The sequence below is a fragment of the Lissotriton helveticus genome, chromosome 6, assembly GCF_964261635.1.
Source record: "Lissotriton helveticus chromosome 6, aLisHel1.1, whole genome shotgun sequence".
Taxonomy (NCBI): Eukaryota; Metazoa; Chordata; class Amphibia; order Caudata; family Salamandridae; genus Lissotriton; species Lissotriton helveticus.
Window position 1 is genome coordinate 1,363,112,857 of NC_136067.1, and position 25,152 is coordinate 1,363,138,008.

General features: G+C 48.6%; 1 protein-coding gene across 11 annotated transcripts in view; it reads right to left on the reverse strand.

Moving 5' to 3' along the window:
• The window catches only part of LOC144763479 (E3 ubiquitin-protein ligase PHF7-like), a 1,848,469-nt gene that overhangs the window by 863,022 nt on the left and 960,295 nt on the right, over positions 1–25,152 (reverse strand). The window lies entirely within an intron of this gene.

Here is a 25,152-nt window from a genome sequence, read left to right on the forward strand (position 1 = left end):
GCTTATAGTAACGCCAAAAGCAGTCAAGGATCTCGGGTTGAGTATAGACCTCCGTGCCCTCCACAGTGCGCATGGCCACAGTGGGCGAGGTACGTCTCATCGGGTTGGCGAGCCAAGCCAACAGCGCTCCCGATTTGTCACCCTCAGCAAGCGATCTAGTCAAATAAGCCTTGTGGTCATAGCTTCGCAGCCGTTCGACCTCCACGGCCACCGCCTCCCTTGCTGCCAAGGTCTGTTGTTGGAGCTCCGGACGGCCGGGGCGGGTAACTTCCAGTGCCTGATCAGCCGTAGCCAGATCCTCCAGGAGGACCCTACGCACCCCAACTCTCTGCGTTATGCAATAGCCCTGTAGGAGAGTAGGGTCTGCTATCCTATGGTCACCCCAAATTTTTGCTTTTTGCTTCACTGGTTTTAGACAACTGAGGCTGTGGGCCTGCTAATCAGACCCCCAGCCTGCTGTTCTCTCTCTAAATTATTAATATATGTGCTATAGGTACATACCACAATTGGAAATGGACTCCTTGTCAGCCCCTGTACCAGGCACTATAGGTGCTCAGGGCATAGGTGCCACCAAGGCCTATCAGGGGCTGCAGCATATCTTTTGCCACCCCTGGCTGGTTCTTAAATTGACACAACTGACTGATCACTCAGCTGGGGCAAGGTGGTGTAATCACCTCTTGCTTAGATATAGTATACCTATATCTAAACCTATATCTGGACACATATAAACCTGTGAGTCACTCCTATGGAAGGCCTTATCAATCCTGGAGGCAGAGTGCGTGGTTTAATGTGAGATGGAGCTCTGGCACGAGCTGAGCCTATCTGCAGCCGTCGGGAACAAATCCCTAAGCTGTTTCAGGATAATGCCATACCATATACTATTAAGTGCATTATAATCCTCGCGGTTATATAGCAACTTTGGTTTGGCTTTATCAAAACATGTCGTGTAAGGTGTCATACGATTTGGAATACTATCCCCTCGCCAGTTCTGGCAACGGGGATAGCATTCCACCCCTCTAGAGGGGTAAGACATGTTACTTTACTTAAATGCGGTTAATTTCTAAAAGGGCCTCAGATCTACACAATGGATGCTTCTGCCACAGACACAAGTCTGACCCCCTGAAGCTGACCGAAACTCAGCCCAAGGGGCCTGGACAAAGGGTTTCCTGTCGCAGGGCGGTGTTACAACCCCCCAGACAGGAGATAGTGGATTGTAGCAGGGAGGTTTGAAAGAAACCAGACACTGCATGGGGAGCACAAGGCTGCCCCTTGCATAATCCGGTCAAACCGGTTCTGGGGCACTCCAGCCCTCGTGCCAGCGCGGCCTGGATCAAAGGAAGGGGGTGTATCCACCCACTTCCTGGGTCCCACCCATAGGAGGGGACCTAGCAGGTAAATCCAGCCCCCCAGATTCGAATAAGAGTGGGAGCAGTGCCAATGCACTTCAGATTATCCTGATGAAACATAAGAAACGAAACTCTGGACCCTTCGACATCCTACTCAACGTAGAAGACTGAAGAATCTCCCTCGTGGTCAAGGAGTGACCACCCTGTGCAAACAGGCACCATCCAGCACCTCGACGTCTGCTTTGTTGCAGTTCCCGCCGGAACTCGAGCGACAGAGATCGACGAGATCAAGCTTGCCTGCCTTCTAACAGCCCGATCCACAGTCCCTGCAGAGCTGAGACCCGTGGAGGCGACCGGAAGCGTGGGGCACGCCATCTTGGAAAGACCACGAGACGCTGACCGTGCAGCCCACGAGTGACCCTCGAAGCTGTACAACGGGGTTTGAGAAGCCCCAACCCTGAGCCACTCTTGCACCAAAGTTCAGCCCTCCACACTCGACGAGTGCTGCGTGGGGCCCTTCTGCTTCTTTTGGCTCAACGCGTTGGCCAGTCCCTTGCCAGCTGGCTTGTGGCCCCTGTGCCAACGAAACTTGAAATTTGACTTGTGATTCTGGTTGCTCCAGATTTGCACCAGCTCCCCTGAAAAGGAGCCTCCACTCTGACCCTCCTGGTCCGAGTGAGAAGCAATCTTCCAGTTCCGCGTGGATTGCTTTTGCCAAGTGTTGTTTGCTCCAATCTTGAAGCCGACAGCGCCGACGGCGAGAGCCTGCGTGGGACAGATCGTGACCTGCTCCTGGACTTCGTAGATGCCCCAGAGCCCACGTGACAGCGGAGAGAAGCTCCTCAACGACCACCTGATTGCGCCCGACATTGCCTGGTTCCGTCCTGGTTCCACCCTGGTCACTGCTGAGTGACCCAGACTTTGTCCCCTCTGCTTTCAGGTACTTTTTGACTCGAGTCCACTCTTGGACTCCACCGGACACTTCTCCTTCACCTCGCCTGCAGCCCTTTCAGCTCCAAGCACCAAGAGCCTGCGTGACGAAACCCGACTCAACTTCGACCCTGTGCACCCACTTCCTGTGGGTGAGGTAACATTGCAACGCCGGTGTGCCCACACTGGTACACACCTCTAGGGTCTGTGTCTTAAGTTTTGTTCCTCTAGGTTCAGCGGAAGTGTTCTTAAACTTTAACTTTGTAACTTTTAAGCACCATTGGTTAACATTGATGCATGCGTGCACTTTCTGCACTGCACCCGAATCCCGCGGGCTTTTCCCGACTTCAGCATTGCTTGTCCCGACTGCTCCCAGCGATTCCCTAGGCCCTAGGCCTAACCACTGATTGAATGGTCCCTCTTATACCATTTTTTTAGTATATGGTTTGAGTGGCCCCTTGGCCTCATCCAAAATTGTGCAACTTTGTATGTTATACTGTGCTTTTGATTTAACGCTTGTGCCCCTTTATTCATAAAGAATACTGGGGATTGTTTTTAGTAATAAATACATATATTTTTATAATATATACTTGTGTGGTGTCCTTTCATTTGATATTACAGGATTGTATGTGGTAAAACAGCTCGCTTAACAGGACCTCTTAAGTTAAGCCTTTAAGGCTGCTTAGTCCATGCTACCCCTAGGATAGCTTGTCTAATAAGGTTGACTTACAACCAGACACCATAAGGGTTGTTTGGACTGATACAAGGTGGTTCCAGAATTGGAAACATCATATATCAGGCCAACTTCTCACAAGCCCCTAACCACAACTTTAAAGGCGTCCCATTCCGTATCTGTCTCTCCTGTCGTGCCCTCATTCGCCTCAAAATATCCGGTGATCTTGTCTTCCAGGTCACTACGGAACACCAGATCTTCTAGCAGCTCGGGACGCAGCGTCCAGGTCGGCACACAGGGGGTTCCCTTAAGCCACCGGAAATCAACCAATAGTGGGTTGTGGTCGGAGATAGTCCTCGTCAGGTACTCAGATCGCACAGCTGAGGAAGCTAGTTCTCTCGACCCTAGCAGGCTATCCAACCGCACATGCAACTCGTGCATGCCGGAAAAATGCGAGTAGTCCCGGGTGTGTGGGTGCTGGGCCCGCCAGACATCCGTTAGTCCCCACTGAGACTGCCAATCCGTCCTGCCCCTGGCCACCCGATGGGTCGGGGAGTCCAGGAGGGGAGGATGGGATCTATCAAGGTTGACGTCTACTACCGAATTGAAGTTGCCCCCCAAGAGGATGGGTCCGACAAATAACGGGCCAGGGAGCCCGATAGCGCAGTCAGAAAGGCGAGCTGGTCCGTGTTAGGCGCGTAAATGCAGCAAATATTTACATCTCTTCCCCCCAGTTTTCCAGAAAGTGCTACGTATCTCCCCTCCGGGTCCACAGTGTGACTATCCACCTGTAAGGGTACCCCAGCCCTTATCCATATCAGCGCGCCCCTAGCATAAGCTGAATACGTGGTGCAGTACACCTGTCCTCGCCATCTACGCTGTAGCGCTATTCCCTCAGACTTGGTGAGGTGTGTTTCCTGCAGTAGTGCAATCTGTACGCCTCTGCGCACTAGGTAAGCGTGGACTTTATGACGTCTGGACATAGAGTGCAGACCCCGCACATTCCAAGTGATGCATTTCAGAGTTGACAGGTCAGCCATTGTCCCATGTGTCGTTCTCCTGTCTCCCCAAACACAGCTCAAGCATAGGTAAGCACCCAGGCAAACCCATACCGATGACGAGTCCCCCCCACAACAACCATGAAACAACCCTCAAACATGAATCCCTTTCCACCCTCCCCAGAACAGGTTCTAAATAGTACCATCTAGTTCCCATCCAAACTGTACCCTCGAAAAAAAACCCTTGTACTAACCTGACGGTAGCCACCGCAGGTGTGCCTTAAGGGCAATATGGGGGCCGAACGCCGATGGGGGTCCCCGCTCTGCAATGCTACAGTGCGACCGAGCCCTAGATCAGAAGGGCCTATACAGGGTACCACCGCAACCCTCCACACATTCAGTTACCCACCAGTTCCCCTCATGAACCCTACCCCCCCCATTCACCCGTCCACCCCCTACCCCCCAACCAGAGCCGGCTCACCCGAAATCGTTATTGTTCATCGAGCAGGCCCTCCGCCGTCTCCGGGGTGACCACTGGGAGTGTCACGCTATCAGATTCAGACCCCTCCGTGTCCGAGTGGCCCCCACTCTCGCCAGGCTCCGAAAGTTCAGTCGCACGGTCCCTCCGGGGGCCAGAGATATTAGAGACCATCTCTAGCGCTCCTCGTCGCTCCGCCTCAGTTGCCACCGTCGAGGGTCGAGTAGTCCTGCCTCTGTGCAGTCGGAACCTCTTAGTCTTCCGCTGCAGGTTGCTCTCCATCGCGGACTGGGAGGAGGTCCCAAAACCATCTTTGCCAGCCCTGTACAATTCAAGCCAACCACATGCGTCGTCCGGGGTATCAAAGAACTTGGTTGTACCATCCAGGATGATGCAGAGTCGTGCCGGAAAAAGTAGGGAATATTGGATGCCCTCAGCGCGTAGTTCTCTTTTAATAGCCAGGAAGGAGGTCCGACGTCTTTGCGTCTCGTACGTTTAGTCCGGAAAAATGTTCACTCGACTGTTCTCCACCTGGTAAGGTCCCCTCTGCCTGGCGGCCTGCAGTAGAAAGTCCCTGTCGCGGAAATGAAGCAGCCGCGGTTTGGCCGGCACTCTGTGCGCTCGTTCCAGGGTATAGAAGGGGGACAGCCCCTCCGGCGCCACCGCCGTCCGCAGCCAATACTCTAGATACGCCACCATGTCCTCACCTTCAATTTTTTCTGGAAGGCCTACTATCCGAATGTTGTTTCTCCGGTTGCGCCCTTCCGCATCCTCCGCCCGCCTCTCCAGAGCTTCTATTCGGGACAGGGCGTCCTTCACTGTGGCGTCCAAGTTTTTCTGCGCCGGTTCCAGGAGTTTCACTGAGCTCTCCACCTCCTTCACCCTGTCCGAGAGCTTACCATGGTCTGCTCTGAGCAATCCCAAGCCCGTCGCAACTTGAGCAATGTCTTCTCGGAGGGCCGATCTGGTCTCAGTGATCGCCAGCAGGATTTTGTCAAGCTGCTGTTGAAGGTGTGGGTTCCCTGGTCCTTCCGGGTGCAGGCGCTCCTCGTTATCAGGCGGCTCCGCATCAGAGGCAGTCTGGGCGCTTCCTTTAGGTCCTCTCGTCTTCCCCATGGCATTTAGGGTCCTCGGCAGGGGGTCGCAGCGGGAGCGGCTGTAGGAAATGGCGTCGCTATTCGGTCGTCCACTCTTCAGGCACATCAAGGCCTCCGAGGAGAGCGGGCCTCCGGTCGCCGGCCGAGAGGAGCGTCCGTCGACAGGCTGGGTTGGGCCTCCAAGCCAGAGTGCGACGGCGGGCTCCGCTGGTGGAGCGCAGCGGAGGCGGTCCAGGTGCCCCCCCACTTCCAGCGCGCTGGGTAGATTGAAACCTCCGGCCCCAGTCTCGGGGGGCAGGGGGGGGCCAGGACAGGCGTGGACTAAGCACGGGGGGCGGTGGGTCCCCGAGGAGCCCCTGCTCCCCTCACCAACAGCCGGCGCCGCCGAACATCCGGCGCCCAGTGCAAGCACCGCGGTGCCGCTCACGTTGTTCCTCCAGCGTGGGGGGGGGGGCCTGTTTCGAAGCTCCCTCAGCGTCGTGGGCACAGGCCCGCTCACCAGACAAGGCAGGAGCTAGGGCGGAGGGCGGCCGCAGTAAGCTCGGCTGCGTGGCGAGGATAGTTCCTCTTCTCCCCTCCCCCACACGGCCCCTCGGCAGGGAGCGGCGGCGATGGCCCGGGCCCCCCACGGCCAGCTGTCGGGCGTCTCCGGGCCCCAAGGGGTCGATCGTCAATGTTGGCTCCCCAAGGGGGGAGGAAGCAAACACTACGGCAGGGGCGCCGGGGGTGCCGGCCGCACCAGGGTCCTCGGCCGTCCCCAGGGTTTTCAACGCAAAGCGGGCGCCATCTTGGCTTCCGCTCTGCAGTCTCCTCCAGTTCTTCGGTTCTCGGCCGCAGATCCCGCCACAGACCCTCAGCGTCGCCGAACCGTGCAAGGTCCGCAGGGGTCACCGCTACGGGGTTCGGGGCGCCCCAGATGCCCCAGGAACAGGATAATAGACGGCTCGATCGCGGAGCAGAGCTTCTAGGCGACCTCCGCCATCGGCGCTCAAGCCACGCCCCGGCGACGGTGCGTGTTAACGGATGCTCGTCGCCTCGTTTTCCCATCGAGCGCGGGACCCGACAGGGGTGCCCGCTTTTCCCTCTCCTCTTCGCGCTCTATATGGACCCACTAGCGCAAGCACTATGGACGGACCCGAGAGTTAAGGGGATCAAAATTGGGGCGTATGTTCATACAATCAGCTTATATGCTGACGATGTCCTTCTCTCCCTTGCCAACCCCGCAGACTCCTTGCCGGCCAGCATAGAGATCTTAGACACGTTTGTGGCGGCATCGGGCTTCAAAGTTAATATGACAAAATCTGTGGCACTTGACCTTTCCTTGGAGAAGCAGACTCGTGCTTCCTTGGAGGAGTGTTTCCCCTTCCGCTGGGCGAGAGAGGCAATCCCGTATCTGGGGATACAGCTGGCGGCAACCTTGCAAGACACGGTGTGTATCAACTATGCCAACCTTCGCCAAACACTTCGCACAGAATTGGGCCGTTGGCGACATTTCCCGCTATCCTGACTGGGTCGAGTGGCCGCGGTAAAGATGACCATTCTCCCTCAGATTCTGTATATATTCCGAGCCATTCCGCTTCGCCCTCCTGAGGGTTGGATCCGCCAAACTCAATCAGAACTTGCACAGTTTATCTGGAACGGGAGGCGGGCCAGGATGAAGCTCCAGTTAGCAACGCTCCCCCCTGAGAAGGGCGGTCTGGGGCTGCCTGATCTGTTGCTCTATTATGTTATGTTATGTTATGTTAGACTCTTTTATATAGCGCTCGAATCACTGGGGGGCATCTCGGCGCTTTACTCAGAGTACTCCAAATGGGTGGAGGCACAGGGAGGGGGGAGAAGCCTAAAACAAAAATGCCTTTAACTGTTTCCGAAAGACAAGGTTGGAGGGTATTTCTCGTAGATAAACTGGAAGGCTATTCCAGTACCTGGGGGCAAGATAGGAGAAGGCCATGCCCCCAGATCTCTGGTGCCTAATGCGAGGTACCTGAAGCAGCTGCAGCGTGCTTGATCTCAGAGGACGGCTGAGGGTTTACTTTTTTTAGTTTCCTTTGAAGATACAGGGGGCTTTGTCCCTGGAGTGCACAAAACGTCAGGCAACATATTTTAAAAAAAGGCTCTCTGTTTTATCGGCAGCCAGTGTAATTTTCTCAGTAAGGGGAGTGACGAAGAGCCTCCTGGCTTATTCAGGACCAGCCTGGCCGCCGTGTTCTGAACTACCTGTAATTTCTTCAAGGAGGTAATTCCGACCTCCGCCAGTAGGGCGTTCCCATAGTCCATGCGACTAAGGACCAAGGCTTGGGTCACGGTTTTGCGATGTTCCATCGGAAAAAAAGGTAGAATTTTTCGCAGTAGCCTAAGCCTGTAGTAGCAGGATCCCGAGAGTGAGGCAACATGATCTTGCATGGACAACGTGTGGTTTAATTTGATGCCCAAGTTGGTAACACATTATTTGGGCAGTGATGGCGGGCCTAGTTGAGATGACCACCAGTTTTCCGATCAAACCGCTGCGGCATTCCCCAGGAGCATGACTTCTATTTTGCTCGTGTTTAACTGTAGACGATTGTCAGTCATCCAGTTAGATATTTCAGCAATTCCAGAGACAAAACGGAGACTATCTGCTTCCTGGTTCTGGCCGATGTTAAATAGCAGCTGGGTGTCATCTGCATACGAGATAACCTCGAACCCCAGAGCCTCCACTGCCTTAGCCAAAGGAGCCATATAGATATTAAACAAGGTAGGGCTCTGGCAGGAGCCCTGGGGAACGCTTTTATCTAATGGTGTTTTTCCTGCTTGGTGGGGGCCCATGATAACCGTTTGTGAGCGGTCAGTCAGAAAGTGTTGGAGCCATTTGAGCGCCAGACCCCCAATACCGAAGGAGCCCAGCCTCTCCGCAAGCCTTATATGAGAGATGGTATCGAAGGCCGCGGAGAGGTCGAGCAGAATCAAAACGGCTGATCCACCCGCATCCACCGTTGTTCTCAGAGAGTCTGTCACTGCTAAAAGGGCCGTTTCTGTGCTATATCCCCGTCGAAACCCGGACTGCGAGGGGTCCAGAATACCATTTGCCTCCAAGTAGCAGTTTAGCTGCCTGTTGATCAAACCTTCAAGTATTTTTTTTAAGAGAGGGAGCAGGAATATTGGGCGGTAATTGCCCAGTTCCGAGGGGTTTGCCGTAGGTTTTTTTAAAATGGGGCGAACAAATGCTTCTTTCCAAGATAAGGGGATTACCCCTTCCATAATAGAGAAATTAGAAAATGTTTGCACCATAGGGGCCAAGATGTGGGAGAGGAGCGCCATAATCTTAGGAGGGCAGAGATCTGCCGGTGAGCCCGATTTGGCGGACTCTAAGGCTCCCTGGGTCTCTACTAGGGAAATAGGTCTAAAGCTTTCAAGGGAGCAATCTGTCCTTGCCCTAACTGTGGATGGATTCGAAGTACAGAGTTGAGCTGCCAGGTTTGCTTGAGGAAAATTCCCATAGATTTTCTCAATTTTCTCCTGCAAGAATCCGGCCAATGCGTTACAAAGGTCTTTGGATTCAATAGCGGGTTGCTTACAAACCTCCGGCTTGACGAAGCCTTTTACAATATCAAATAATACTTTGGCAGAATTATTAGAGTTCTTAATTTGGTTTGCAATAAAGAGGCGTCTTGCAGCCTTTAAATTTAGATGATAAGTAATTAAGGCTGATCTAAAGAGTTGTCTGGACTGGATGGTTTTATGTTGTCTCCACTGTCTTTCCAGTTTTTTACAGGAAGACTTTTCCTGCCTTAATTCTGGAGTAAACCACTTAGCTGACGACCAGGCTATTACCAGGCGACCCAACTCCGAACCCTGGTGGAATGGAGTAAATGGGAGTCAGAAAGGCACTGGCTTTTTCAAGATCAGGCGGTAGCGGGCCGCCCGCTACAGGAAGTCCCTTTCCTTCGTAGACAGCACCGGCCTCCCAATCTGTATGCGTCTTATATAACTAGAGTCCCGCTAGAGGTCTGGGATCAGACTAACGTCCGGCACAATTTAACGACCTTTCCATTCCCGCTCACGCCACTGTTAGAAAACCCAGACTTTGGACCAGGTAGGGATGTCCGGGCCTTCGCTCGCTGGCGCCCTGCGGGCCGCAGATCCTTATTTCACCTATACTCCAGAGAGGGGTGACACCCTTCAAGTGCTTGCGGCGGGACTATGGTCTGCCGGAAACGGAGAGACTCCGATATTTACAGGCACGTCATTGGGCACTTTATCCCCAGGTCCGGGAAGGGGCGGATCGGAAGCTTAGCCGGTATGAATACTGGCTTATTACACGGACGACGGACAGGCGACTCATATCGGACCTATATCGCATGTTACTGGATCGGTATTCCCACATCTATAACGCAGGACGGTCGCGATGGGAGAGAGAACTAGGACGGGGTCTGAGCAATAAGGAGTGGGAGGACATCTGTTACCGAGCCCGACATTCTGCTTATTATATGGGACTGACGGACACTCTCACTAAGCTGGAGACATACTGGTACTATACGCCTGAGAGGCTGCATGAGATGGATCACACCAGGGACGCGTCCTGCTGGCGGGGTTGCGGGGAGAGGGGCACATTCACACATCTCCTGTGGGACTGTACACACATTCAGGGTTATTGGAAGTCGATCCTCGATGAGATAGCAGAGCACTTCGACACAGACATCCCGTGATTCCCGGCATATGTTCTTTTGGGGCTCCCCAACGCCATCACTTACCCTTTGAGAGCACGCAGGGGCCGGCTAACTGCGATAGCATTGGGCTCTGCCATTCAGAACATACTGGCTTTGTGGCGCACCTCACATGTCCCTACTTTTCAGGGTTGGCTGGGCCGTCTCTGGTCGGTCTTGGGTATGGAAAAGCTGTCCCTAGTTAAGGCGGGGGAGGGAGCTAAGTATGCGGAGTTATGGCAGCCCTTCTTGTCACTGTTGCCGACTGAATTCAGGGAGGTGAAATGCCCTCGATACTTGCGGTTGCTCCGCTTATCGCAGCCTGACACCTAAATTGTGCTGGTATGTTTGGATGGATGAATGTTGTGAGGTACCATTTTTATCAGGAGACTTGTGGGAAAGCTGGGTGAGTGGAAGTGTGTGTCTCACCACAGAGGCCAGCACTTTCCATCACAGAAATGCGAGGAAATGTTTTTATTTTGGACAAAGTTTGAGGTTTGTAAGGGATTCTTAGTAACAGAACCCGTTGAGAGATACACAAGTCACCCCATCCTGGACTCCCCTGGGTGTCTAGTTTTAAAAATGTTACAGGTTTGCTAGGTTTCTCTGGGTGCCGGCTGAGCTAGGGCACAAAATCCACAGCTATGTACATTGCAAAAAAGGAGCAGTTTTCACTGGAAAAATGTGATGTGTCCCCATTGCGTTTTGGGCTGTTTCCTGTCACAGGCACTAAGCCTATGCATACAAGTGCGGTGCCATTTTTATCGGGAGTCTTAGGGAAACAGGAATAGTAGACTAAATGTTATTATTATTTGTCTACCAATGCATTTCTGCCTTCCAAATGTAAGACAGTGTGTAAAAAAGAAGTTAATTTGAACTCACATGCTAATATGGGTACCCACAAATTCAGAGGTGCACAAATAACCACTGCTTCTAAACCCCACATCATGTTCCAATTTCAGAAACTCATAGGTTTACTTGATACCCAGTTTCACTCTTTATATTTTACCAAATGATTTACTGTATACCTGGTACACAATGAAAAAATATTGGAAGGTGCAACTCAGTTATTGGCGCTGGGTACCTCAGGTTCTTAGCGAACCTACAAGAATTATATAACCCCGCAACCAGAAGGGTCCCGCAGATGCAATGATATAAAACTTTTAAAAAATCTATCACAGTTAGAGGAAGTATAGTTGAAAATGTAGGCATAAATGGATTTTTTTTCAACCAAATTTCAATATTCTTTTATTTCAACTACTACCTTCTATAGGAAAACCTTAAAGGATCTACACAAATGACCCTGTGTTGAATTGAGAATTTTGTCTACTTTTCAGAAATGTATAGCATTCTGGGATCCATTATTGTTTTCACACCCATTTCTACCACTAACTGGAAGAAGATAGAAAGCACATAAAATTAGGAAAATAGACTATGTCTCAGTAAAATGGCAAAACTGTGTAACGATATCTGGTTTTCTGACAGAAATCTGCCTGGTCCGGAAAGCTGGGAAGATGGTGATTTTAGCACCATAAACCCTCCGTTGATACCATTTGCTGGGAAGAAACCAGATGCTTTCTTCTGCAGCACTTTTATCCCATTTTCCCCCCAAAAAACAACTTTTGCTCTATTGTGCCTATTTCTCAGTCCACACCAAGGGAATCCACAAACCACTGGTACATGTAGAATCCTCGGGATGTTGGGAGAGAAGGCTGCAAATGTGGCGTGGATACCTTATGTGGAAAAAAGTTATGGGGGCCTAAGCGCAAAGTACCCCAAATAGTAAAAAAAGGGGGGCGTGGCACAGGTGAGGCCTGGCTGCGAAGGGGTTAGACATGAAATAATAATAATAATTATAAGGTATTTTATCATGGGAGTTATTTGCCATTAATAACTTTCTCAAATCTCCAGCAGCTCATACTCACATTGTTATCCCAAGACAAAAGATCTGTAAAAAATCTGAGACTTTATAACAGTGGTAGTCATTTGCTACTCTTTAAAATAAAGTGTCTCTTCTAAAGCCGGGTGGAGAGCCTGTTAATGGTAGAAAAATCCCAGACCAATTTAGAATCCTGCAAGCTATGCCTCAGACAGAGCCACCATCCGTCCTTGTTGGTTGGCTGATCATTTTCTGAAGAGGAATATGGAGAGGACTTGAATTTTGAAGGTTTGTGCCCTGTGAGGATTACCAACTCTGACCGCACAACTTGGTCCCCTGCCAACATCTGCTCGCCAGAAAGAAAATCTTGACTTTTTAATTTTTTTACAGTGAATTTACTTTTGAGAACCACATTGAAAAGACCTGTTTGTTCTGCTTTCTGCACTTCCAGTTCAGGCATTAAATCATATAGTTTGTTATATTCAGCAAAATGTAGAATTGACTGGGGTCTTTGTGCTTTTGCACCTTGATTTGGGATTAGTCTGCACTTAGGTCTACTGGAAACCAGAATTCAAAAGCTGTAACATCAACCTAATATGCTTGCCAGGCTGGGATGTGGCCACCTGAAATTTGATCATGTGTGAGACACCAGGCACTCTGACTGGCTTGCAGTCAAGCAGGATTAGTTTTAAGACTGTCTTTCTGGTGTATATGGTATACTATAAAGCTGGACCCATCCTTCTAACCAACTTGGTGGTCGCCAATGTGACACCTAGACTCCTGCTGCCCGGCTCAAACTTGTTCCTACTTTTATGCTTTAGATGCAATAATAATAATAATAATAATGATAATAATAATAACAATATTAATAATAATAAATCTTTATTTGTGTGATTACTTAAAACCATTGCAACAGTAAAAACAACAGTATCAGATTTCTCCACGTTGAAAGACTATGATTATGATTAGAGTTAAAACCTTTACATCAGTAAAACAGTAATAGCCAAATTTAAGTTAAAATGCCTTGGTTGTGTGCCATGGTTTGTAGTTTATTTTTTCTGAAACAACGTTCTGACGTTTTTAAAAGGGCTAGTTGAGATTATAGGGTCAAAGAGTAGTTTTTTTTTTATTAACTGTACAATTAATTAAAATCTTTACAGTAAAAAGAGAAAGTTCAGAACAGTAATTCTAAAAAAAAATAAAAACTTCTTTGCTTGTTTAAAACATGGTGTACGCCTGTGCTAATTAAAAAAATGGTATATAAAAAAAACAGAATGAGAAAGAAGGATACAGCTCCCACAGTCTTAGTCCCATTGATTGGCCTTTCCCAGCCATTGTATGCGTTGGGACAAGTCCTTACTGTCTTCCATATGGGGGCGTGCAAGTGGCACTGTCAATGAAGTTACATGTCGAGTGCACTTCAACTCTGATCATTTGCTTTTGAGGTGAGCCTCCTGAGTGATGAAATACTCTCATTATGGGTTTTTAGTGCTAAACTAATTTGGTGAACGAATTTCGCTGATCTCGCTAGGAACATAGTGTTGGTGGTTGACAAACACAGGGCTGATGCTTCCGAGCATGTTGTTAAGCTCCGATTGAGGCAGATCGGGCGCAGCAGTCGCCGGCGTACATTCTTGAAATGAGGACAGCAACAGAGAAGGTGCAGCCAGGATTCCCTTTTGTACGTACATAGCCTGCAGGATATGGAGTCCCCTCTTTGGGCCCAAGCGGGGTTGAAATCTGCTATCCCGAGCGTGATCAGCCTCATGGATAGAATTTTGCTGTTGTGATGGCCTCGCTTAGATATGATTGTGCTTTGCCCACAGTGTATGAGTGGTTTAGGGGTTCCAAATTGGGGCTACGGCGAAGGGATTTATAATCATGTTCAAAGGGGATTTCGTTCACTTGTTTGTTAATAGCTCTCTTCCAAACGTTCAGCGGGATGTCCTGCCGCACAAGATTTTCTTCCACTATCTTAAGAGATTTAGTTGCAATTCCCAGCCTAGTGTGCCATGTCGATGCTGGGTCTTCAAAGATGTATCTCAAGTGGTGTTTTAGGGAGTTAGCCGGGGCCTTTAATATCCTTAGGTACAACTTGATAAGGTCCCCCTGGCCAATCACATCAGGCCTTGCTAGGCCAAGCTCCAGTCTCAGCCTGGTTCTTCTTGCAGACCTAGGAATATGTAACACCGACTTGTAAGCCTTAACTTGGGCAGAGTTGAGAAGTGCGTCCAGGGAATGCCAGATGTCCATAGGAGATTGCAGGAAGAAGCTTTGCTCTTAAGGCTATCAGAATTGGGCTAGCGGAAGGGCTGATCAGGTTCTGGCTTAGTTGTCTTAGCAAATGTGTTACCTTGTTGGCTTTTGAAGTCAGCTGATTAAGGTGGACATTTGCTTCAAAGAGTACAGTACTACAGAAAAACAAGATTGTTGGCAATGTCTGAAGCCTGCAATCTACAGGTTTTCCTCCTAAGCAGCACGTTCGGGGACCGAAGGGTGTTGCGTGGTGCTCCCAACAGTCAAAGCAGGCAAAGTGCAAAATCCACAGCGGATGAAGTGACTCTCTTGGGTACTGAAACAGTAATGAGAGCGTGTTTAACACCTTGGCTATGGCGCGAATTCCGCCGCGGTGCAGGACATTCCAATCGCGAGCATGGCTCGGATGGCCCCCGGCCGTCGTGCGCACACGCCCATCGTGACTCATGAGCACAGAAGGGGTTCATATTTTTTCCGCTATGCCCCTAAATTGAACTAGATGGCAGGCCAGCTGGACATCCCCGCCTTCTAAGCATGCTTTCACTACCTGCCTACATGTTCTTATCCCCTTGATCTTTAGGCAGGTTTTAATATAAATCTATGTTCCTTGTTTAGTCTCCTGCATATGAACAGTGAATGTAGCACATCCTCTTTTGATTCTCCGCATAATCGGAAGTTGGTTGTTATCTGTGGTCGTTTCCATGGAGGCAAATGAAGCAATGATGGTAGAATGCACAGCCACAAGTGAAGATATTTTTCTTTTATCGCTTTCGTAAAACCAGCACCTTTAGATGCATTAGGTCTGGCATCAGCTCTGGAAGGAGCTAGCACTGTGTTGTGGCCAATCTCTAATTATGGACTGCTCAAAATGAGTTGTTTTGTAGCACTGTCTGTGGCTCCTGAATCTTGAGTCTGGTACAGTGCCCCATCAGGTTTTGTGCTTGACGAGTGGATAACCTGGTAACAGTATGCTCTAAAAATATAATAATATGGCCACGTGTGGCTTAACCTCTGGCGGGGTCTACCCCAAATGGCTGATTAGCAGAGAAGTGGCCCTAAAAGAATGACCCTAGCGAGAACACCTGTTGTTAAGGTCCACTGGCAGGGCAGGGAGCAGATGCTCATCCTCTGTGAGGAGAGCAGGGTTGGCGCAGTCCTGGCGTTGCTGAGTTCCACCACTGTTTCACACACGACAACTCTGCCATCCTCTAAGTGAGAGGCTGGCTGATGAGGCCAAAGACAATGTGCTGAGGACTAGAGGAGGGGCAGCCTGCCTTTGAATGGTAGAGGGGGTTGCAGCACCTGTGGAGACAGTACAGAGGTTGGGCTTGAGTCAGAATGCCCGGGGAACAGAAACAAGCTGACTCAGCCATAAAGATAGGAGCCAGGATAAGTAGAGCGATTATGTCAGGCAATACAGCTGGTTGATCCAAAGTTGGTGTGGCGCAGCAGAAGGGAGGTGTAACCTAATTTTAAGAGAATTAGAGGTGCTCCTTTCCTACACTGAAATTTGAGCAATAAAACCACTGAAGTAGTAGCAGTCAAATTAAGTGTGAACAGTGGGACAAAGGAATAAATGGATATTATGAACTAGACACCAAAGGAGCAATATCTAGTTATGCTGCTAAGCCGAAGATGGTAACGTGGAAAAGAAGGAAGGTTTGATAGCTACCCACCAGGTAACTCTATCTCGAAATGCTGTTGCTGCAATAGTTTCGACCTGTCAAATCATGCCCCCCTCCTTGCCTCTAATTGACCTTGGCCTTAGATGCAGTTAAGAACAGCTCCCCTATTATATACCACAATAATGCTGTCAAATTCAATGTGATATCACCTAACTGCCTACAGGGTGAGTACTAACTAACACCGCAGGCAAACGTACACAAAATATGGTATTATTTTTTTTTAGGCCTTTAGAAAGAGGGACAAATCACTTCCTTCACCGTACCAAACACGACGTGCCAAGAAAAAGACTACAACAGGCAACATGACATTAACAAAATCAGATCTAATAGCTAACTTGCAAATCTTTAAACCTAAACTATAAGAAGAAATTCAATCAGACTTGGAAATAAATCTGGCAGATTTATATTTAGATTTGAGTGAAAGAATTGCCATGCTACGATGTGATGTAGATGTCGAAGGATTTAGAGTTGTTAAGGCTGAAAGTAAAATTCAACAAGTGGGAAAGAGCTAAACACACTGCAAGCACAAGCAACCCTGAATTTGAAAATTTGGGGAAGTGCACCCAATGGGAAAATGTTTGGATAGAAGACGTCCAGGAAGATGCCGACAGATGGGCCTTGGAGACTTTTGTGAAGCTCTTCTTTATTACCCTACTACAGAATGATCAAGTACATATAAAATAGGATAGCGTCCATAGGGTGGGCCAGTGGCATCCTCGTGAGGTCTGGAGATTAAGAGACATTTTGACAAGGTTTTATTATTTCCAAACTAAGATGAATGTACTGAAGGCAGCACACATCAGATACCACATCAGCTACAAAGATGACAAGTGCTCCCTTTTCCAGAATTTCACCCTGCTGACAACAATTTAGGTATGTCACTGGTAGACTTCAGGAAGAAAGCACACAATACCACTGGCTGTTCTAGTTTAGCATTTGTTTTGATTTAAAAAACAATTAAGATCAGACAGTGAAATTGGCAGAAGCAGCACAGATATTGGGAGTGCAACTGGATGGCCTGTCAACGATGGGCACCACCAGCGTGGTTTGGAACAAGGAACCCCCCCAATACCCTGAATAAAATAGAATTTGCTCTGGCAGCCCAGCTACAGGAATCACACAGAGTCAAATAAAAGTGGGGGACCTGACACGAAGGATTTTCAGACTCACCAAAATATTTTACAGGCTGCCTAGCGTGTAGCTGCTGGTGGCGGAGCCCCTGTGGGTGTACCGCGCCGGTCTCCCTCCGCCGCTGTCCTTGTTCCTGGAACAGCCGCCAAGAGGGGGGGACCGAGAGGGTTAGAACTACCCTTCCCAGCTGCCCCGTAACCAGGAAGTACCGCGGGACCAGAGAGCGCGCCTGCTGGCGCATAAAACCGCCCAGTCCCATCGGTGGAGCGGGGGACCGGACACGAAGGATTTTCAGACTCACCAAAATACTTTACAGGCTGCCTAGCGTGGTGCTGCTGGTGGCGGAGCCCCTGTGGGTGTACCGCGCCGGTCTCCCTCCGCCGCTGTCCTTGTTCCTGGAACAGCCGCCGAGAGGGGGTGACCGAGAGGGTTAGAACTACCCTTCCCAGCTGCCCCGTAACCAGGAAGTACCGCGGGACCAGAGAGCATGCCTGCTGGCGCATAAAACCGCCCAGTCCCATCGGTGGAGCGGGGGACCTGACACGAAGGATTTTCAGACTCACCAAAATACTTTACAGGCTGCCTAGCGTGGTGCTGCTGGTGGCGGAGCCCCTGTGGGTGTACCGCGCCGGTCTCCCTCCGGCGCTGTCCTTGTTCCTGGAACAGCCGCCGAGAGGGGGGGACCGAGAGGGTTAGAACTACCCTTCCCAGCTGCCCCGTAACCAGGAAGTACCGCGGGACCAGAGAGCGCGCCTGCTGGCGCATAAAACCGCCCAGTCCCACCCGCGTCGCGGGAGCGCCGGGCTAAGCCCGGGCAAAGGGCGGGCCCTCTGTGGCCCTCCGAGGCCCGAGGAGCCTGGCCTGGGCCACACACCCTGGCCGGATTCCCTCAGATCCTTTCGTTACCACTGCAAGACAACATTGGCCATGACCTATCGGGAAACTAGAAGCATGGCTGCCGCAGGAGCTAAAAAATTTACTGGCTCATTGGATGACTTTATCACCCGCACTCATGCATTAATTGATGAGAGAATTATACTAATGGATAGGAGAGTTTCCCAAGACCTGGCAACGGCCAAGCGATCCTCTCTGGGCCTCATCGCCCAGGCACAGACACCAAATACCGAATCTCGTTCGAACATCCAGGCTCTAGTACATAACATCAGGGTGACTGGGGTTCCTGATGCTTCAGACACCCTTCAGGACCTGGAGGCCTCTCCTAACCTTAACCTCCTAACAGAGAGTGGAGTGCAACAAAGTGAGTTAAACTCCCCTAACACGACAACCGCTATTAACGAAAGGGGCCGGATAGAAGGGGCAATCCCTAAACAAAAACAAAATGTTAATAAACCATCCATTTCTAAAGGGAAGAAGGCCCAAATGGGCCCTAACGACCAAAAGGTCGCTTCCGACCCCTCTATCATTGATAATTCACTAGTAGACCTATCTATTCCCATAGGGGGATCGCATCCCACCAAGAATGGCCTATCCTTGAGCCTCCCAGACGATACTATCATTGACCATAGCCTAGAGGAAATTCTGGAGTTGAGTGGGGAAGTTGGTAATCCAGCAAATTCATCACAGGAGGGGAACGGTGTAAGTACAGACAATATTACTATTTTTAATATGCTAAAAGTACTACTTGAACCTATAGAGGTGAGACTACGCAGCCTGGAGACTATCCTAATGAACATACACAAGGATATAAGTGCTCCTAGTTTCACTATGACCAATAAGACAGTCCAGGTCACCAATGCACCTAAATTGGCCAACAAGCCGTCTGTGGTGGTTAATAGAGCTCTGGAGACCAAAAGTGCTGACCCAGAGAAATCAAGTAACACCCCAAAACAGGACGGTACTAAAACTAAGACCTCTGTAATAGTTCAAACCCACAAAAAAGATCAAACTCAGAAAATGAAAAAAACTAATCCAACCCCTCAGGCCTCATTGAGCAATCTTACATCACAGCCCTCAAATCTTGATGTACTCGCCAGAGCTAAGGGCACGGCTCGCAGAAATATCCATCTTCCTCCTGATGCTTGTCCCAATGTGGTTATTCTTACCGGCGTTTCTGAAATTTCTCTTTCAGAAGTAGAGTCGCATCAGGCTCTAAAAAACAAAGTATGCCATTGGCTATCCAAAAACTATCCTCTTCCGCCAAATATACCGAGCAAGATCTTAATGGTAGAGAGAACCCCGTGGGTGGGAGGTAATAGGAAAAAACTGCAAGGGGACTGCGTAGTGGTCCCCTTCGAGAATACGGAGGCCGTAGATTTCATATGCAATAGTGGATCTCCTAGATTTCGTGAAAGCACTGTGACTGCTAGACCCCTTTCCTACTTTTATCTACCAGAAAATCAAGCTGATAACCGATGGAGCTGGCTAAAGGGACCACATGACTTCAAACCTAGACAGAGATTTACCCCCCCATGGGAATTACAACCCCATGGATGGGAGGAGGGGGGGGATGCGGGTTGGAATATGGTAAGGAGAAGAAGAGGTAGACCGCATCAAGGCGGCCCCTTTGTTGGCCCACATTACACTCAGCCTCACTATTGCCATAATTTTGTAAATGGGCTAAACAACCCTTTCCACTTTCCAATGGCAAACCGCTTTGATTGTCTGTCAACCACAGACTGGGTTGACTGACAAATACAGGACTCCCCAATAGGACGAAGTCATCAGGGCCCCCCTATTCAACTACGTATGGCCACCACTACGAGGGATTTGGAAAAATCAAATTTATCTACAACGTTTGACAAAGGCCCTGTTGCTGGCGAGATCCGGGGGCCGTTTACCATGCCTAACCATGATCCATTATATTGTAAAATTCTTACCTGGAACGTGGCGGGTTTAAATGCAAAGGCGTCAGACCCTATATGGCAAGGGTTTGTTAGACATTACGATATCCTGGCACTCCAAGAAACATGGGATACTACCACAAGTTTCTCAATGGATGGCTTCTGTAGCTTTTTTACTCCAGCAGTGTCGGGCTCAAGAGGAAGAGCCAAGGGTGGCCTACTCATATTGTGCTCTCTGAACTTGGTGGGGGTCTTTAAAAAACTAGATTCCGCACCCACGAATTCGTTAGTTGTAGAGTGGACTTTGTCAGACTCACATATTTTTCTGCTTATTAACTTTTACAACTCCAAAGAGGTTTCCTGTGAGAATGAGCATTTGACTTCCTTGTTAGATTTTTTGTCAGTCTATAGACAAGATTGCATTTCCGTCCCAGAGATGGTAATTCTGGGTGATTTTAATATTCACCCCTGCGAGGGGGATTGTTACAACGATAGATATGGAGGATTACCGACCGAGGGCATCCCCCATTTTGAACACACGAAGGAAGGTGAGGGCCTTGAAACTTTCCTTGCGAACTTAAACCTATTTGAACCAGACCAGGGCAAAAACGAGCCTAGAGTGCCTACCTTTATTGGGAGAGACGCCAACACCGTCATAGACTATATCTTTGTATCAACCGGGGCTTTGGCTAAGGCATGCGAGTATAGGGTTGTAACTGCTAGCTTTAGTGATCATCATCCTGTCCTCTTAAAGCTGGACCTAGATTGCTTCCGGACTGGTAGAATGACTGGTGTGGCAGGTTTAAGAGATCTGACGACTAAGGACCAGGGAAGGCGGCTAAAATGGGAGAAGATTGTTCCTGAGCAATTCTTTCAAATATTAGCCCAAGAGACTGAGGATAATATGGCAGTTTGCTTAGATTCAACTGCCTTGGGCTCTGATGTAGTGGCCGCCTATGTGGAGATATGTGCGAGTATTGCCAAGAATTTGGAGTTAAGGTCGGGCACGCAAGGAAGTAAGAAAATTCATAAATGGTTTAACAAGGAATGCTCGCTAAAGCACTCTGCCCTGTTGAAAGCACTAAAACATAAACCCAGAGACAGGTCATTAGTGGCAAACTTAAGAAAAGAATACAAAACTGCAGTTATTAAACGCAAGAACCAAATTAAGGAGGAAGCCTGGGACAGCTTACTAGACATTGATGTACTGAGAGACAGCAAAAGGTTTTGGGCCATTGTGAACCAGCCATTTTTCTCAGAGGATGGGAAAACTGACATGGACTGTGTGATTGAAGATGATAGATGGCTTTGCCACTTCAAACAGATTTATGAATCCACGGTACCAACTTCACCAGTCAGCGCCCATGGTCCATCCAATTTGGTTATGGAATTTAATACCACGGAGGTAGAAAGGGCGATTAAAAATACTAGTAAACACAAGGCCCCTGGACCTGATGGGGTCCCTGCAGATCTCTACATCCAGTATCCGCAATTTTGGTCAAAAATACTAACTAATGTGTTTAATGCGATACCTGCAGCTTTTTTTTACATTTTTTTTTTTTTTACTTACTTTACTTTACTTTTTTTTTTTTACTTTACTTTCCCGTCTTCCTGGTCTACCTCTATTATTGTTCCCATATTTAAGAAGGGGAACAGGGGGGATCCTGCCTGCTACAGGCCAATCTCCCTGCTGGACTCTGCTGTTAAGATCTTGGGCAGAGTCATTCTGCAAAGACTCGGGGATTGGCTTGACGAGAGCGGGATCCTCTCTGATTTGCAGTATGGTTTTAGAGCACATAGGGGGACCATGGATCAATGTTTAAACCTTCACCTTATTATTAGCAAATACACTGTGGTGAAGGGGGGGCTTCTTTATCTGGGTTTTATGGATTTATCTTCTGCTTTCGACTTGGTTAATCGTTCTAAACTGTGGATTATTTTAAGAGATTTGGGTTTGGACACCACCTTGGTTAATTTCTTGCACGATCTTCATCAAAATTTATTCGCCTCTGTCAGGGTAACAAGGGAGGGAAGATGCACTGAGAAGTTTAGATCAGGGAGAGGGGTCAGACAAGGCTGCATTCTTGCCCCTCTCCTTTTTACTTTGTACATCAACTCCCTGGGGAAATTCCTGAACTCAGCTACTTTGGACATGCCGTGTATGGGGGGGTCACCCATCCCGGTCCTCCTATATGCGGACGATGCTGTCCTTATAGCTCGTACAGGTGTGGGTCTGCAAAGACTATTAGATCACTTTGGTGGTTTTATGGAAGCCCTGGACCTAAAGATTAATACAGCTAAATCTCATGTTATGGTTACAGGCTCACGGAAGAAAAACATGAAGCTCAGGTCCTTTAGTTGTAATAATTCTCCAATCTCGAGGGTACCCTTTTTTTGTTATCTAGGCGTCACTTTTGACGAAAAAGGAACTTGGGGTGCCCAACTGAAACTAAAGGAGAATGGAGTTAGTAGATCCACTGCAGCACTTATGCATTTCTCCAAAAGGCTTGGTTCAAGACCCATGGAGGCCATGACTCGCATTTATAGATCCAAATGCGTGGCAATTGCATCTTACGGGAAAGATATTTGGGGTTATATTCCAGCCCCAGGCATTCAAGCTGTAGAAAATAAATTTATACGTGCCTTGCTGTCACTCCCGAAATCATCTCCTACATATTCAATCCATAATGAAATAGGCTTGGGATACGTTACTGATCTCTTAAAAATGTCTCCACTGTTATGTTGGATTAAAACTTGGACAAATGAGGAGATCACATTGAATCACCGCATTTTCAAAGACTGTATGGCCCTGGATAAAGCAGCCAGCATACCCTGGCTGGCGTATGTTAGAGCGGCATGCGTGAGGCTAGGGCGCCCGGACATGTATTCTTTACCACAGAGCCTCAAGAAAGAGGATGTAAGGTGGGTCAAGCAGCATTTTCGAAATATGTTGGACACAGAGAGGGAAGCGGTTGAGCTCTGCAAGCCAATGGTAAGGTCATTATACCAACTTTCGTCGTCCATGGCTATGGAACCTTATCTAAAATATGTAACCAAACCATACCACGGTTTTTTATTAATAAGGTTCAGGTTTAACCAGATACATCTTGTGCTTGGCTCATATACAAAGTGGGGTACTCCAGAAAATACCCCACCCTGTTCATGTGACTGCTTTTCCACGCAGGATACTCTTCATCTAGTTATGCTTTGTGAACATTACCTGGTGGCCCGCAAAAAATTTCTTTTTCCAATCTTGAAAGACCTAAACTTCGCCCAGGTACGGCCGGCCCTCCTATACCTACAGATGTTGAACTCGGTGCAGGTTACATATAGTGTAGCTTGTTTTTTGGTAGCAGCCGTCAGACAAAACAGAACTAAACTCCCTTCGATAAACAACCTTCAAACCTGACATTTTCTGTAAAATATGTTCGGGGGGAATGTGCAAAACATACTGGAAAGTGTATTCCCTATATCTACCTCCTTGAATTTGTTTTTATTTAATAATTTCTTTCTCTTTTAAATACCTTTTAATGGATTTATTTAGGATTTGCAATCATCTCTAAAACTTGTTTAAACTGTATTTTAACTGTATTTTATTGCTTATGAACTATGTACTGCTTTTATGGTTTTAATTAACCGAATAAAGTTATTTGACTGACTGACTGACAAAGTGCTCATAGGCAAGGTCCGAAAGTACACATCACAGGAGTCTGTTTCAGGATCAAACAGCAAGAGCTGCTCAGAAAAACCGGATTACCCCTTCACACAATGGTTACTCCCCTGTAATCCCTCCCTTCCTATTGTTGGTCTTCACAACGGGCTTCTCCTTCTTGACTTTATGCAGGGTCAGGCATACTTCTCCACTCTCTCAGCAGGCAGGTAGGCCTCTAAGCTCTAGGGAGTCACTCTGCTCCTCCAGCAGAAAGTGCAGACTTTAGGTGATGTTCCTTCAACTGAAGAAGGCTGGCTGTCTAGTAAAAACCTGCCCTGGTCACACAGCAATCCTTTGATTACTCTGAAGAGCACTCCCGTCTTGTTATAAGCAATTAGAACTGGAAGAAAGTGGGGGAATCCCACTTTTATATGCATTTCCAGATAGAGTATGTGGATCTCTTTCAATTTAATTATCTGGTTGTTCTTCAGACAGAGCCTTTGTGCACCGCGTGGCTCTTATAGCAAGTAGCAAGCAGGAGAATCCAAAACAAGGATGCAAGAAGTGTGTGAACTCAACACCAGGCTGTTATCATCCTTCCTGAACCAGTAATCAGGCACAGACAGAAAGGCAGGCCCTGTCTAGATATGTCCTCACCTTGAAAACTGATACTGCAGTTCCAATCCTTATCTCTACCAACTAACACATTGCAGTGCTCATGGGAACTCATCTGCAGCCCTTTGCTGACAAGACTCTCATTGACTTTCTAAGAGTAGTGCTGTCCCATTCTGCCCTCACTACAGGGGTTGGGTCTCCAAACTCCAGACACTAGAATATAGTCAGTACAATCACACCACCTGGGGAACCAGCATCTGTTTTTTGTCTTGGGCCATGCTAGACCAGAAGCTATCGGAAATCTATCCTAATAGTCCCAATGCTCAGACTCTCACTACCAACAGAAACTACTGTCATACAAGTGCCACAAATCCACTGCACATACACATACTCCATATACACATGGAATGACAGAGCAAGGGTCTGTGGCTCATATAACAGCTCAACTTTACCAGAGAAAAGGTCTGTAGACTGCACTGTCTTGAGAGAAAGAATAAGGTCCGGTCACACATTCATAACAACTGGTAAGTAGCACCACCGCCTTATATGACTTACCCAGGGTATCTAGAGTTGTCCAACAGCCACTATGACTGTGTGCTTTGAGGTTCTGAGCCTCATGTTACCAGAGACAGGCCTAGGCCTCTGTGGACCCACTAGAGTAGTATTGTGCCAGGCTTGAACAAAAGTCAGTCTTGCACACAGTAAGGGTACTAGAGGCAGGGATAGAAGCCCATGTATCATTGAGGAGACATTGTGGTCACAAAAACCCTGTTCGAAGGATGTATGTATATATGTGGGATGTACATGTATAAAGTGTAAACCTGATCATAAAGCAACAGACCACTGCACAAGCGGAGGGTTTGCAATAGAGAATTTTGGAAGATCTGGATGGAAGAAGAGAGGGGGGGGGGACAAGAGAACTATGCTGC